This window comes from Phacochoerus africanus, chromosome 6 (genome assembly GCF_016906955.1).
Source record: "Phacochoerus africanus isolate WHEZ1 chromosome 6, ROS_Pafr_v1, whole genome shotgun sequence".
Taxonomy (NCBI): domain Eukaryota; kingdom Metazoa; phylum Chordata; class Mammalia; order Artiodactyla; family Suidae; genus Phacochoerus; species Phacochoerus africanus.
In genome coordinates this window covers 11157530-11171929 of record NC_062549.1, presented here as the reverse complement: position 1 = coordinate 11171929, position 14400 = coordinate 11157530, and positions in this window count along the sequence as shown.

Sequence of the window (14400 nt, the reverse complement as noted above, 5' to 3'; positions counted from 1 at the left end):
GCAAAGCCAGACCCGAGCCACGTCTGCAACCTACACCACAGCTCATGGCAATGCCAGATCCTTAACCCACAAAGCAAGGCCAGGGATTGAACCCACATCCTCATGGATACCAGTTGGATTCTTAATCCATTGAGCCACAACAGGAACTCCCTGTAAGCACGTTCTAATTTTTAAATTAACATAGCGTAAAAGAACTTTTCATTTTTAACTGATGTACAGATTCATGCAATCACCGCCACAGTCACAAACAGTTTCGGCGCCTTCAACAACTCCATCAAAGCTCTCCTTCTGTGGTCACCTTCTAACCCTCCCCTGGACCCCCAGGCACCAAGTGATGTGTTTCTGTCAATATACCTGGTATCGCACATTGTGTAACTTTCTGAAACTGGCTTCTTTCACTGACCTATGAGATTTGTTCCAGTGGCTGTGCTCATCAATATTTCATTTCCTTGTATTGGTAAATAGTCTTTCATCTCATGGAGGTAACACAATTTATCTCTTCTCCCTTGAAGAGCATTTGGGTTGTTGACAGTTTGGGCCAATTACCAATATAGCTGCTAGAAACATCTATGTAAGGAGCAATGTATGAATCAATGTTTCTCCTTATCCTTGGTTAAATAGGAATGAGCCTTCCTGTTTGTGCAGGCTTAACTTACAACTGCTAAACTGTTTGCCAGAGTGGCTGTACCTCTCATAGGTGGCTTTGAACAAATGCCTACATGAAGGTGAGATACAGCTTCCACAACTGGCTCCGCCTGTTTCTTGGTTCAGCCCCACCCTCTTACACATGTATCCCACCCTGTTGCCCAGCAAACCAAAGGATTCACACGTCTTAGAGACCACTTTCAGACTTTTGCTTCCTCTCCCTGAAATGGCCAAACTTCCTGGAAATTTTAGCATTTTTGAAATGCAGGTTAGGCCAAAATTCTTTTAAGTCTTCCCTGACCTTCCCTTAAGCAAGATAAGGCTTTCTAAATTGTTCTCTAATCATGCTCCTTCCACCAAATCCTGACTGTAAATAAACAGGAACAGTGCACTGCTGGATGTTCTACCTTTATTCATTCATTCACTCGTTGACACCTCCACCGAATATTTACTGAGTATCTACTATGCTCCAAGCATTGCCTAGATTCTCAGGTTGAAGCTCAGTCTGGTGTCTGGCACAAGATAGGCAGCTAGGAGAAATATTGTGGGTGCATAGTGTAAATTACTTGGCTAAGGTTGCACATGCTTCAAAAATTAAAACCTAAATCCGCTGCACATTCAGCTTTCTAGTAATTAAACACATCCAACCCTAGGGGCAACCGCATTATTCTAAAACTCTCTTTGGAGGGAAGGGACTGTTTTATTAATCTTTATATCACAGGAGCTGACATGTGAGTGCTCAGTAAATATTTGCTGGAATGCATTGACTTGGTCATGGAAACTGTATCTTACAGTGTTGTGTTTGCCATTTGATACAAAACCAAGCTGTTTTTAAAAATATTTTATTGGACAATAAACATTTTGTTCTTCTATTGAACGATTTTTGTCCAACAAAAATTACGCCTCCTCATCATAGTCAAGGTTTCTTTAAACATCAAGTAAAACATATCCCCTCATTTCATATTTCATGTAGTAAGCATATTTCCTCCATGGCAGCTCATTTTCTTTGGCATCTGAAATTTGCTTAAATAATTGACTATCGTCAGCAATAGCAGGTTGTAATGCCTGTGGTAGTGCCTAGATAATAAGACATTGTGGTAATTTGGTCATTATGTGCAAATAGCTGGTTGGTTTAATACACGGCTATTGAAGCTATTATTTAACTAATGTATCATTTATTCATCAAACACGGAGGGCCAGCATCATACTAGGTGCTGGTCTTTCAGAGATGACTTAACACATTGTCCTGAACATCCTGAATAAGGACAGGACACAGTGTAATCTAGTCCAGGAAGGATGGGGACAAATGCTTACTCAATGAATGCATTCCACAGAGCCTTGGAGATCACACCTCCTCCTTTATCTCTGGCTGCTGCTTCTTTGTTTCCAGTTCAACAATGGCATATCCCTTAGGGTTTCTAATAGATTTATAATGAAGGGTGTTGGATGGACCCAATGGTCCCACGTTTCTCAGATACTCTCCGACTCTAAGTGTGATTAGTATACTTTTGAAGCCCTCCTAAAATGTAGCAAGACAGACACAAGAATGTTTTAAAGCAGCATATTCTTAAATCATGTATATTACAAATTGCCTTAACTAGATCCTTGGAACAGTACACATTCTCTCTGTCCCTTAAGTTTGTGTCTAGAGTATGTTGATATATACAACAACAACAACAACAATCATGTCTTTCTACCCAGAGCTTACAGGTTAAGCGCGACAAAGACAGGAAAATCTGTGATGACCCTATGGGAGTAGAAAGAAAAGAGGCATTAGCTTTGTTTGGCGGAAGGGAGTCAGGAATGACTTAATAGAGAAAAAGATACTGAATTGAGTCTTCAAGGATTATTAGGTGTTTATCAGCCAGAAAGGGGACTGGAAGTGTTTGTGGAGGAAACGCAAGGGGTGATATACGACACGGGATTTTGAGAAAGCTAAGGATTTAATGATGCCTTGATGAGCTGGTGGCATCTATAACCAGTAGAAAATATGGAATCTTTATTTTGTTCATTGATGCATTTTAAGCACCTTGAAGAGTGCCTCACTCATAGTAGATGCTCAATATATCTTTGTTAAATGAGAAGCAAAAACAGTTGGCAAGAAGGAGGTTAAAAACGAAGACGCATGTACAGTAGAAAATTAACAGAAGACTGTAAACCAACTATAATGGAAAAAAATAAAAATCATTTAAAAAATAAAATAAATAAATAAATACCCCAAAAATGAGGAAGCGGGACTGAAGCTGGAGATCAGGAGGGGGTAGGTTTCCAGGATAGGGTCTAGTGGTCATGGCTGCAGTCATGAGCTTTTAGAGATTAGGATTCAGGAGGACACTGAGTGCATCTATTGCCCCATCTTCTTGCCAATAACTCCGTCACCAATGCCTAGCCCCGTATCCGACACATGAAAGAACTCAACAAATATTTGTTGAATATAAAAATAAATGCTTTCCTCTCACAGTGTGATGGGTACTTCTGATCCACTCAGGGAAAGGGAAAGGGGAAAGAAGCCACAAATTGGATAATTTGTTTATTCCACAATTTTCATTTTTCTTACCTCTGCTAGGAAAGTTCAGAAAGAACTAAACTCATGAATCTATGGTCAATTAATTGTCAATGAAAGTGCCACAAATATAAGATGGAGAAAGCAGAGTCTCTTCAATAAATGGTGCTGGAGAAACTGTATCTCCACATTCAAAAGAACAAAACTGGACCCCTATCTTACACTGGACCCCATCTTATTATACCCTCCACAAAAATTAACTCAAAACGGATCAAAGGTAAACCACGAAACTCCTGAAGCCATCAAAACTCCTAAGGAAAACCTGGGAAAAAGTTCCTTGACATTGGTATTGGCAATTACTTTCTGCATTTGACACCAAAAGCAAAGGCAATAAAAGCAAAAATAAACAAGTGGTTTATTTTTTTTTAACAAGTTACATCAAGCTAAAAAGCTTTTGCACAGCAATGAAAACCATCACTAAAATGAAAAGGCAGCCTATGAAATGGGAGTATATATTTGCAAACCACATATTCAGTAGAGATTAATATCTAAAATATACAAGAAGGTACTTAATAGCAAAAATAACTCAATGAAAAACTGGCAAAACATCTTAGTGGACATGTTTCCAAAGAGGATATACACAGGGCCAACAAGTAAATGAAAAGGTGATCAGAATAGCTAATCATGGGAGAAATGCAAATCAAAACCACAATGGCATCTCACCACACATCTGTAAGGAGATCTATTATCAAAGAGACAACAGATAAAGATGCTGATGAGGATATAGAGAAAAGGGAACCCTTGTACACTACTGGCAGGAATGTAAACTTGTATATCCACCATAGAACACAGTATGGAAGTTCCTCAAGAAATTAAAAATAGAACTACGACATGATCCAGCAATCTAACTGCTGGGTATATATCCAAATGAAATAAAATCACTGTCTCCAAGAGATATACATACTCCTGTGTTTATTACTGTTTATTGCAACATTGCTCAGCATCCAAGGTTAGGAAACAACCTAAGGGTACATCAGTGGATGAGTAAGTGAAGAAAATATGGTATATGTATATATACATATACATGCAATGGAATATTATTTAGCCTTGACAAAGAAGGAAGTGTTGCCATTTGCAACAACATGTGTGAGCCTGGAGGGCATTATGCTGAATGAAATAAGCCATACGATAGGGGTGGAAGAAACGGAGAGCAGTTTGTAAAAGAGTTCAAATTTTAGTTATAAGATGAATCAGGTCTGAAGACCTAATGTAGTAAGTGGTGACTATAGTTAATGATACTTTACGGTGTAACTGAAATTTGCTATGAAAGTAGACCTTGTGTTCTCACCAAAAGAAAAACAAACAAACAAAAAAAAAGGTAAATATGGGATGTTCCATATATGTTAATTAACTTGATGGAAGGAATCCTTCCACAACATATAGATATATCAATGGTGTGTACTCTAAAAATACCATGATTTTATCTGTCAATTACATCTCAATAAAGCTGGAGGAAAAAGCAGAAATAAATCTTGCTGGCCTGGGAAATACCAGTTCTATGGCTCCATCCCATAGCTGTCCAAACATCTTAGAGGAGAGAAAGTTTTGCATTCATCTTTGGTAATGTTAGCTCCAGGTTTTCTACCCAGGCATGACATAGGAGGGCCACGGGTGCACTGGAGCCATCTCACACTGGGAATTCTGCTAGTCAGGTGTTAAATCCTTGAAATCAGCCACAATGAGAGCAATCACATGACAAAGGTCAGCAAAAATGGCAAAGGAAGGTTGCTTTTGTTTTCTGAGAGATGGTTCAAAAAACCTGAATGGAAAATTGGTTAGAAGCTGCATTTTCATGGACAATACACTGGTTCTCCTTTGAGTATAGGCTTTTCTGGGCAACATGTGAAGAGAAGCAGTGAAGAAGATGAAGAATTCCCAAAGCTATCCCTTGATCTCATGACTTGACTTGGTTGAGCAGTTGAACCACCGGAACTCAACTGGGCATTGAGGCCCATTCCTCCCACAAAAGGAGATGCAAAGGGCATCCAAAGGGTAGACTTCTTATGATTAAGTGGTAACACACAGGGTGTGACATTACTGAGAAAAATATTCTAGGATCAATTGATCCATGCCTGTTAAATTATAACAATGTTTTGCTCTATCAACCCAAATTTGTTTTCCATTAGGAATGCAGTTATGTTTTGCATTATGAATGGTGGGTCTGCATAGTGTTCAGAGTCCTGGAGGATATGAAAGACGGTGTTACATGTCTTCCCAACTCCCACAGCTCCTCTCTTAATCAGATAAGCCTTTCCAGCAATTATCAAAAGCTATTCGGTTGTAGCAAGAGTTTGTGAAACTCTCCCATGCTCCCAAATCTGCCTTATATCTTGAGCATCACCCAGCCCTCCTGGATCCTCTCATGCGTCTACAACCCCCTTTCAAGCTCAGCCACGTTTCTTCAGGACTTTAAATCATTTTGTTCCGTATTGTTTGGCTCATCCCCAGGTAGAGAGAAAAGAGAAGCCAGATGCAGGGTATGGCCTACTTAGAGGAATCCTTGCAGGAGAAATTGCTTTGACTTTGAGAAAGAGAAGACTCCGTTATAAAGTTTTATTTTATGACCTTATATATGGTTCTGCACTGAGATTTAAGCATGAGACTTGCCAACTTGAAGGCAGTTGGTCTTGGATGTAGACCTGAGGGTAATCCTGCCATATCTCACCTTTGAAATTTTGACTAAGCTCTTCAACCTTTCCTCCTCCTCAATGTCTTCACGTGGAATATGGAGATAAGAATTAAGGCAGCATGGGCATGTGAGTGTTGGCTAAACTAAATGATGTATGTACACTGACTGGCATAAGAGCTTAATAAATGCTTTTGTATTTATTTTTCAATGCCATAAAACCTTAGCTCAAGGGAAATCTATGTCACATACAGTGCGTTCTATAGACCATAACATAGAACGCTATGGTCACTGATAAAACAAGCATCACAATGTCTGCATGACAGTGAAGGTCAACAACACAGTTGCATCAACACTAATGACAAACACTAACACAGACTTAACAACACTTTCCACGTTCCAGGAGCTCTTCCAAACACGTTACATATACGAACTCATTTAATCCACAAAAATCACCCAACAAAGTAGGAACTATCTTTACTATTTCCAATGTACAGATCAAAGGAACGGAGGCAAAGTTTAACTACCCAAGGTCACCTTGCCAGACAGATGCAGAGCCCAGATTTAAACTCTTGTATCTGGAATGGATGGGCAATGAAGGCCCTACCGTCCAGACAGCACAGGGAAATGTGTGTGACTGGGTCACTTTGCTGTACAAACAAACTTGAAGAAACACTGTAGATCAACTATACTTTAACAATAACAATAAAATAAAATAAAGGGGAAAAAAGTCTATATGCCATTTTAGCTCTAAAAAATAAATAAAATAAACTCAGGGAGGTTAGAATCTATGCCCCAAACCACTATGCTATCTCAGGCTTTACAATAAAGAAAACATTTTTATGTATATTGTCTCACTGACTTCACATGACCCTGGGAAATAAGCCACGTCAACAATTCCCTGGCCTTCTTCCCTTTGGCCTTCAGCTTGATTTGCTCTCCTCTGACTCTTGGTCTCTGCTCTGCCAGAGGCTTAGAGCAGTCAGTTGTGCTGCCTTGAAGTTGGAAACTGACTTCCTGGTTGACTGACTTTCTAGAACCATATGACACATGGCCTGGCCCTGGAATGACAGCCTCTGCAGGCTCCACGTGGTTGACAGCTTGAGGTTTTAATCAAGGCTCTTTGGACAGCAAGTAAAACTAAGAATAATTACAATAATAAATTAAATACATTTTTTAAAAACCCTACACAAATGAACGTAAGCGGAAAAACTGGGAAAGGTAGACTATGAAAAGGAGATAGGAACCCAAAGGAAGGAAACACAGTCAGAAAAGATGAAAACCTAGAAACGGAAATCTGTCAGAAAAGTCAAGTCCCCACATCCCTCAGTCCCCCCCCCCCATGACGTCGCGCTCCAGCTCATGTTTTGTTTACATTTCCTGTATTCTTTCTTTTATAGAAACTGTTTTTTCCTGTTTTTCTGGATGTCTGACCACAGATGGTCGTCGTCCGCTCCCAAGTTCACCTGCTTCTCTTACGTGGTGAGCAGAATCTAACACCTTTGAATTTCAGTTTTAAATCCTGCGTCGGGAGACCGTGTTTGATATTCGGAGGGGATGATGTGCGCACACTTGGTTCTGCAGCCCACACGGACTGGCAGTGTTGGGAAAATAGGGCCGCAGGGTAAAACTACGGTGGTCGTTCAGAGCCACGCCTGTGGAAGACGGCATTTGCTAGAAAACGACGCGTGGGAGTTCCCGTTGCGGCTCAGCGGTAACGAACCCCACTAGGATCCATGCGGATGCAGGTTTGACCCCTGGCCTCGCTCTGTGGGTTAAAGGGTCTGGCATTGCCCTGAGCTACTGTGTAGGTCACAGCCATGGCTCGGATCCTGCACTGCTGTGGGTGTGGTGTAGACCAACAGCTATAACTCCAGTTCCACCCTTAGCCGGGGAACTGCCAGATGCCACACATGTGGCCCTAAAAAAAAAAAAAGAAAAGGAAAGAAAAGAACGTATGGTTTATCAGCTGGGCAGAGACCCAGAGACCCCAGGAAAAAATATACTAGATAGGGGTCTGCCTGACTCAAATCTTCCTCCACTAAAGAATGTGAGCTTCCTCGGCTCGGTCCTTCTCCTTGCCATCAAGGTCCCAAAGGCGATATTATCCACCGGGATTCTTGTAAACAGCTTTTTATCATAGTAATGAAGAATCCTCTTCAACACAAACTTCTCTATGAGAACACGGCTCAGGATGATTACAGCTCAATATGGGCAGTGTAACCTAACATACGCTGTAATAAATGGAGAACATTCTCAGAGCTGCGAACTATGTTTTTCAAGATGTCAAGATGAAAGTTTAAAATGTTCTCCTACTTTAAAATTCAGATGTTTCAAATGCACATTGACTTATCCCATGGAATTTTTGTCACTCTTAAAAAAGAAAAAAAAAAAAAAACTGAAGATTCTAGCTTCAAATCAGAACATTTTTTTTACACTCGGCAACATAGTTTCTGCTTGCAGAAATGTTACCGGGAGCAGGAGGCGACTGTTTCTGCTGCTACAGACTGTGACTTTTTGCCAGGTGATTTTAAAAACCATGAGTTATATGCCAAAAGTACAGATTTAAATATAATTTTCCTTAAAACGATATCAGGATTATTTTTTAAACCTTGAAGCACAGAGAGTTGGAAGAATAATTTAAAGCTGAACGTAAAACTTGGCTTACTGCTCCACTCTACTGGTATGGGTTGGTGGGCTTAAAAATCCAGGTATTGGAAATCCCTGCTCTGTTCTTCCTTGCTCTGAGACCTTGGGCAAGGGGTTTAACCTCTCAGAGCCTCATTTTCTCCATGTTTAAATAAGGATAACTATGTCTAAGGATAAAGTAGGTCCCTTAAGCTCAGTCAATGTTCTCTGGAGCTCCCATTGTGGCTCAGTGTTAATGACCCCAACTAGGATCCATGAGGATGTGGATTCGATCCCCGGCCTCACTCAATGGGTTAAGGATCTGGTGTTGCTATGAGCTGTGGTGAAGGTCACAGATGCAGCTCAGATCCTGTGTGGCTGTGGCTGTGGCTGTGGCATAGGCTGGCAGCTACAGCTCCAATTTGACCTCTAGCCTGGAAACTTCCCTATGCCGTGGGTACAGCCCTAAAAGACAAAAAGAAAAAGGTTGTTTTCTATTTATCCAACCATTTCTCTTTCTGTCACTGAGCTCACTTTGTTTTATGCTGGTCCATTTCGTGAGAAGAGTTCATATCTTACTAATCTGAGATTTACATGACATTTTACTAATTGGCTCTATAGCCAGACATCTGCCATGTGCCAGGTAGCACTGGAGGAGAGAAGGTATGATTAAATTCTTCATATCTCTTTTGATCTAATCTATATTTCTGGCAAGATATTGCTACCATCAGTTGTCTGGACCAAACCCATGATAGTACATTATAATAAAAAAGATGATATGAGAGATTCAGTGTCAAACTGCCATTCTTCCCAACCCAGCCTCTGCCTCTGCTGATCCAAAGACCTTCCCATTAGCATCTCTTAACTGCGTATCTATGTGGTCCCCAGGACAATATCACCGATGTATGTTATGGCTGAGTTCATTTAAATTTCTTTAACTATTAGTGAGTCTTCTCAATTTTTCTTAAGTTTATTTGCTGTGTTAATTTTTTATAATTACTAGTTCATGTCTCATCTATTATTCTGTTCATTGATAATCTTCCTTTCATTAATGTGTAAGAGACCTTCGTATACGATATTATTTGTCTGCCAAGTATGTTTCAAATGGTGTTCCCAGGTAATTGTTTGATTCATTTATGTTCCTTTTTACCAACATAGGGTTTAAAACTTTAGATATTCGAAACCAGATATCTGGTTTCAGATTTTGTTTTTTATTTTCTATTCATCTTTAAAGAAATGTTACAGTTAAACAACTAGCACAGGGTACTATAAGGTAGCTTAGGGCAAAAGAATTTATTTATTTATTTATATTTATTTTTTTTGTCTTTTGTCCTTTTAGGGCCACACCCATGGCATATGAAGGCTCCCAGGCTAGGGGTCTAATGGGAGCTGTTGCTGCCAGCCTACACCACAGCCACAGCAATGCCAGATCCGAGCCGCATCTGCAACCTACACCACAGCTCATGGAAACACCAGATCCTTAACCCACTGAGCAAGGCCAGGGATCAAACCCGAAACCTCATGGTTCCCAGTCGGACTCATTTCCACTGTGCCACGATGGGAACTCCAAGAATTTATTGAATGAAATGCAAGTAAACAGATTTGGGTTAATGAGCAAAATTCAACACAAAATGACCTGCAGAACCAGAGAATCTGTCCTAAAATATAAATTTAGACTTTACAGTGAACAGGACTCAGTATTTAAAATTCTGAATCTGAGGCCACTGAACACTCTGCTCTTTCCAATATGCTGCCCGTGGTCTTTCACATGAACAGGATCCAGACGTAGAAAGAGGCAGGGACCCTTTTACAAGGACTGGAACAAAGTGTGAAGGCCGAATCAGAGCAGGAATAGATGGCAAAAGAAATCGATTCATAGCTCTGAGCTGCCAGCCTAGGACACTTAATTGTCGTGTCTAGAGAATGGACTCGCTTTGAATTCCATGTCCCTCCCTGTTCAGTACTGTGTCCAAGGTCATGTTGCAGCCGTGCAGCCAGTGAAATTCCATGGGGCCACACCAGAGGCCACTAACCACTGGGAGGAAAGGATCCCACATGCGCTGAGCACCTGTTATGTGACAGGCATCTTATCTTTCTTACCTCTCTTAATTTTCACACTAACACTTTGTAATGGGACTCATTATTCTCATTGCACCAATTAGGAAATTGAGGCTTGGAGAGATTAGCTGTGGTACTTAATGTTAAACAGCTAATAACTGGTGGGGAGAAGTTGGAACACAGGCCTCTATCAAATATATATATTTATATATATATATATTTATACACACACACATGCACACACACATACACACACATATTTTATTTAATGAATCATAGAACTTCTAGTGGCCAAATGCTCCCCCCCAAAAGCACACACACATACACACACACACATATATTTTATTTAATGAATCATAGAACTTCTAGTGGCCAAATGCTCCCCCCCATATCGCCAAGAGATATGTTTTATTTTGAATTAAAACATATCTCTTGGCGTTCCCATTGTGGCTCAGTGGAAAGAACCCATCTAGTGTCCATGCGGATGTGGATTCGATCCCTGGCCTCACTAAGTGGGTTAAGGATCTGGCATTGCCATGAGCTGTACTATAGGTGGCAGGCATGGCTTGGATCCCATGCTGCTGTGGCTGTGGCATAGAGTGGCAGCTGTAGCTCCGATGTGACCCCTGGCCTGGGAACTTCCATATGCCACAGGTGCAGCCCTTCAGGAAAAAAAAAAAAAAACACCTCTCATTGCCTGGTGATGAGTATCATCTCTCTCCTCTAGAACACATGGCTTTCTTTCATTTGGAATATCTGTGCATATCTGCAGCCAGGACATCCATCTCTCAGATTGCTGTAGGAAGTTCCAGGACTGCCTAAAATAAGCTACAGTTCTTTGAGCTGAGCTAAAAATAAGAGTCAACCTCCTTGAGGGACTGGATCTCCCACTGTAACTGTTATTTCATTGGGGAAAACACTGTATGGCCCTTTCCCTGACCTCCCTTACAAAGAAGGAAGTGTTTCTCCGCACCAAGACTCCCAAGTCGAAAAAAGAGCTAATGAAGTCGTACAGTCCAAACCTCTGGATCAAGGCAATAAAGTACCTCCTCTTCAGGAGAGGAACACTGTCCAAGAAATACATGTGGTTCAATTATGGGAATAGAGATGAATAAATATAATAGCATGATAACAAAGACGAGTGAATATCAACTGACCCTAACTCAAGCTTAATAAAATTGACCCTAACATCAAGCTTGATAAAATTCTGTGCTTTCAACCAGACTTAGGTAGGTTATATTATCTTCCTTATATTAAATAAGAAGAAATGCAAGTGTGTAAGGATGAACTGAGTTCCCTGCGGTCTCACAGCTATGATAAATGAAACCAGGATTTGACCCCAGAATGATTCGATTTTAGTACCATTGCAATTGTACAGCACTGGCAAAGGATGGTGAGAAGAATGGAAGACAAAAAGGAAAAGGCTGGTTTCAAAGTGAAGCATGGAATTCAGGTGATTGATCTGGGGTTGTCAAAGACGCCACTGAGTATTTGGAGATGTCTCAGAAGGATTGAGAAACCAGCAGTAAATGGTGGAGGGAAACATGAGAAAGAATGACATGATCCAAGAGGGTATGCAGAGTGAGATGAGTGGAGCATTGGGGTGAATCCTAGATCCCATTGTGGCTCAGCAGGAACGAATCTGACTAGCATCCATGAGGATGCAGGTTCAATCCCTGGCCTCCCTCAGTGGGTTAAGGATCCGGCATTGCCGTGAGCTTTGCTGTAGGTTACAGACATGGCTTGGCTCTGGCGTTGCTGTGGCTGTGGCGTAGGCTGGCAGCTACAGCTATGATTCAGCCCCTAGCCTGGGAACCTCCATGTGCTGCAAGTGCAGCCCTAAAAAGCAAAAAAACAAAAAACAAAAAAGAAGGAAACATTCAGGGCATAATAACTGCAGTAGCTCATGTTTACCAAGCACACATTAGATAGAAGTACTCTTAATGCTTTGACTGAGTGATGTAGTTCTCACAACAACCTAGGAAGTAGATCCTATTATCATTATCCTTTTACAAATGAGGAGACTGGAACATCATTATGTAACTTAGCCAAGGTCCTACAATTAGGGAGTAATAGAGCCAGAATTTGTACCCAATCTGGAACCAGGGTGCATGTCCCTTTCTCTTTTCTAAAATCTTTTTATCAAAGCATAACCTACAGGGGAAGAGTTCACAAACTGTGAGCACCAAATATAATACATTTTCACAAATGGACACATTTATGTAACCATCATTTGATAAAAAAGAAAATAGTTTACTGCCAGCCATCCAAAGCCCGTTTCTCACCCATTTCAGATCATTACTCATTCCTCTCCCCAGTGTAATAGTTACATGACTTCTAACACCATCTATCTGTCTGGACAGCCTTTGAAATTTTTGTAAATTGAATTTTATAGTTAAATCTTCTGTACCTAGCCCTTTGTATTCAGCACTCTTTTGTGGGATTTATCCACTTACTTGCTTTATCCACTCATGATGCCTGCATCCCACGGCTGTGCAGTTAAATTTTATGAACAAAGCAAAATGCATTCATCTACCCTACTGAGGATGGACATTTGCACTCTTCCCATTTTGGAGCTAACACAAATAGTTCAGCCACAAAAACACATTTCTCTATCTTTTGGTCCATATGTGCACACATTTCTGTTGCATATATAACTATGGGTAGAATTGCTAAATGATATGAGATGTATGAATAGATTCAAATTTATCAATAATGCCAAACAGGTTTTTTTTTAATGCAACTAAGTTAGACAGATATATTTGCAAATAATATCTCTGAGAAGTCATGTATATTCATAACAAAGAGAAAACTTTTTCAACTCAAAAATTAGACTAACATTGCAAATTTTTAAAGGGTAAAATATATGAAGAGATGCTTTACTAAAGATGTTATACAAATGGACAGTGAGCACATAGAAATATAATAGAGATCATTAGTAAATAAGAAATGAAAATTAAAACCACAGTAAAAATACTCCTGTATATCCCCTAGAATGCCTGTCATCAAAAGGCTGACAATATAGAATGGCCATCACTAAAAAAATCTACAAATAGCAAATTATGTAGAGGGTATGGAGAAAAGGGAACCCTCCTACACTGTTGATGGGAATGTAAAGAGATGCAACCACTATGGAAAAGAGTATGGAGGTTCCTTAGAAAACTAAAAATAGAATTATCATATGATCTAGCAATCCCACTCTGAGAATAATTTGGGCAACACTATAATTCAAAAAAAAAAAATCACATACATCCCTATGTTCCTAGCAGCACTATTTGTAATGCCCATGACATGGAAACAACCTAAATGTCCACTGACAGATAAATGGATTAAGAAGATGTGGTATGTATATACAATGGAATACTACTCGGCCATAAAAAAGAACAAAATAATACCATTCACAACAACCTGGATGCAACTAGAGATTGTCATAAGTGAAGTAAGTCAGAAAGAGAAAGACAAATACCATATAGTATCACTTATATGTAGAATCTAAAATATAGCACAAATGAACCTACCTACAAAACAGAAACAGACTCACAGGCATAGAGAACAGACTTGTAATTGCCAGGGGGGAGGGGAAGGGACAGAGAGAGGAATGGGCTGGGAGTTTGGGGTTAGTGGATGCAATCTATTACATTTATAATGGATAAACAATAAGGTCCTACTGCACAACACAGGGAACTTATCCAATCTCCTGAGATAGACCATGATGGAAAAGAACATAAAAAGGAATGTATGTATATGCATAACTGAGTCACTTTGCTGTACAGTAGAAATTGACACAACATTGAAAATCAACTGTAGTTTATTTTTTAATTTTAAAAATAAGTAAAATAAAACAAATAAAAAATTATCTGTTCCAAGGAAAAAAAGGCTG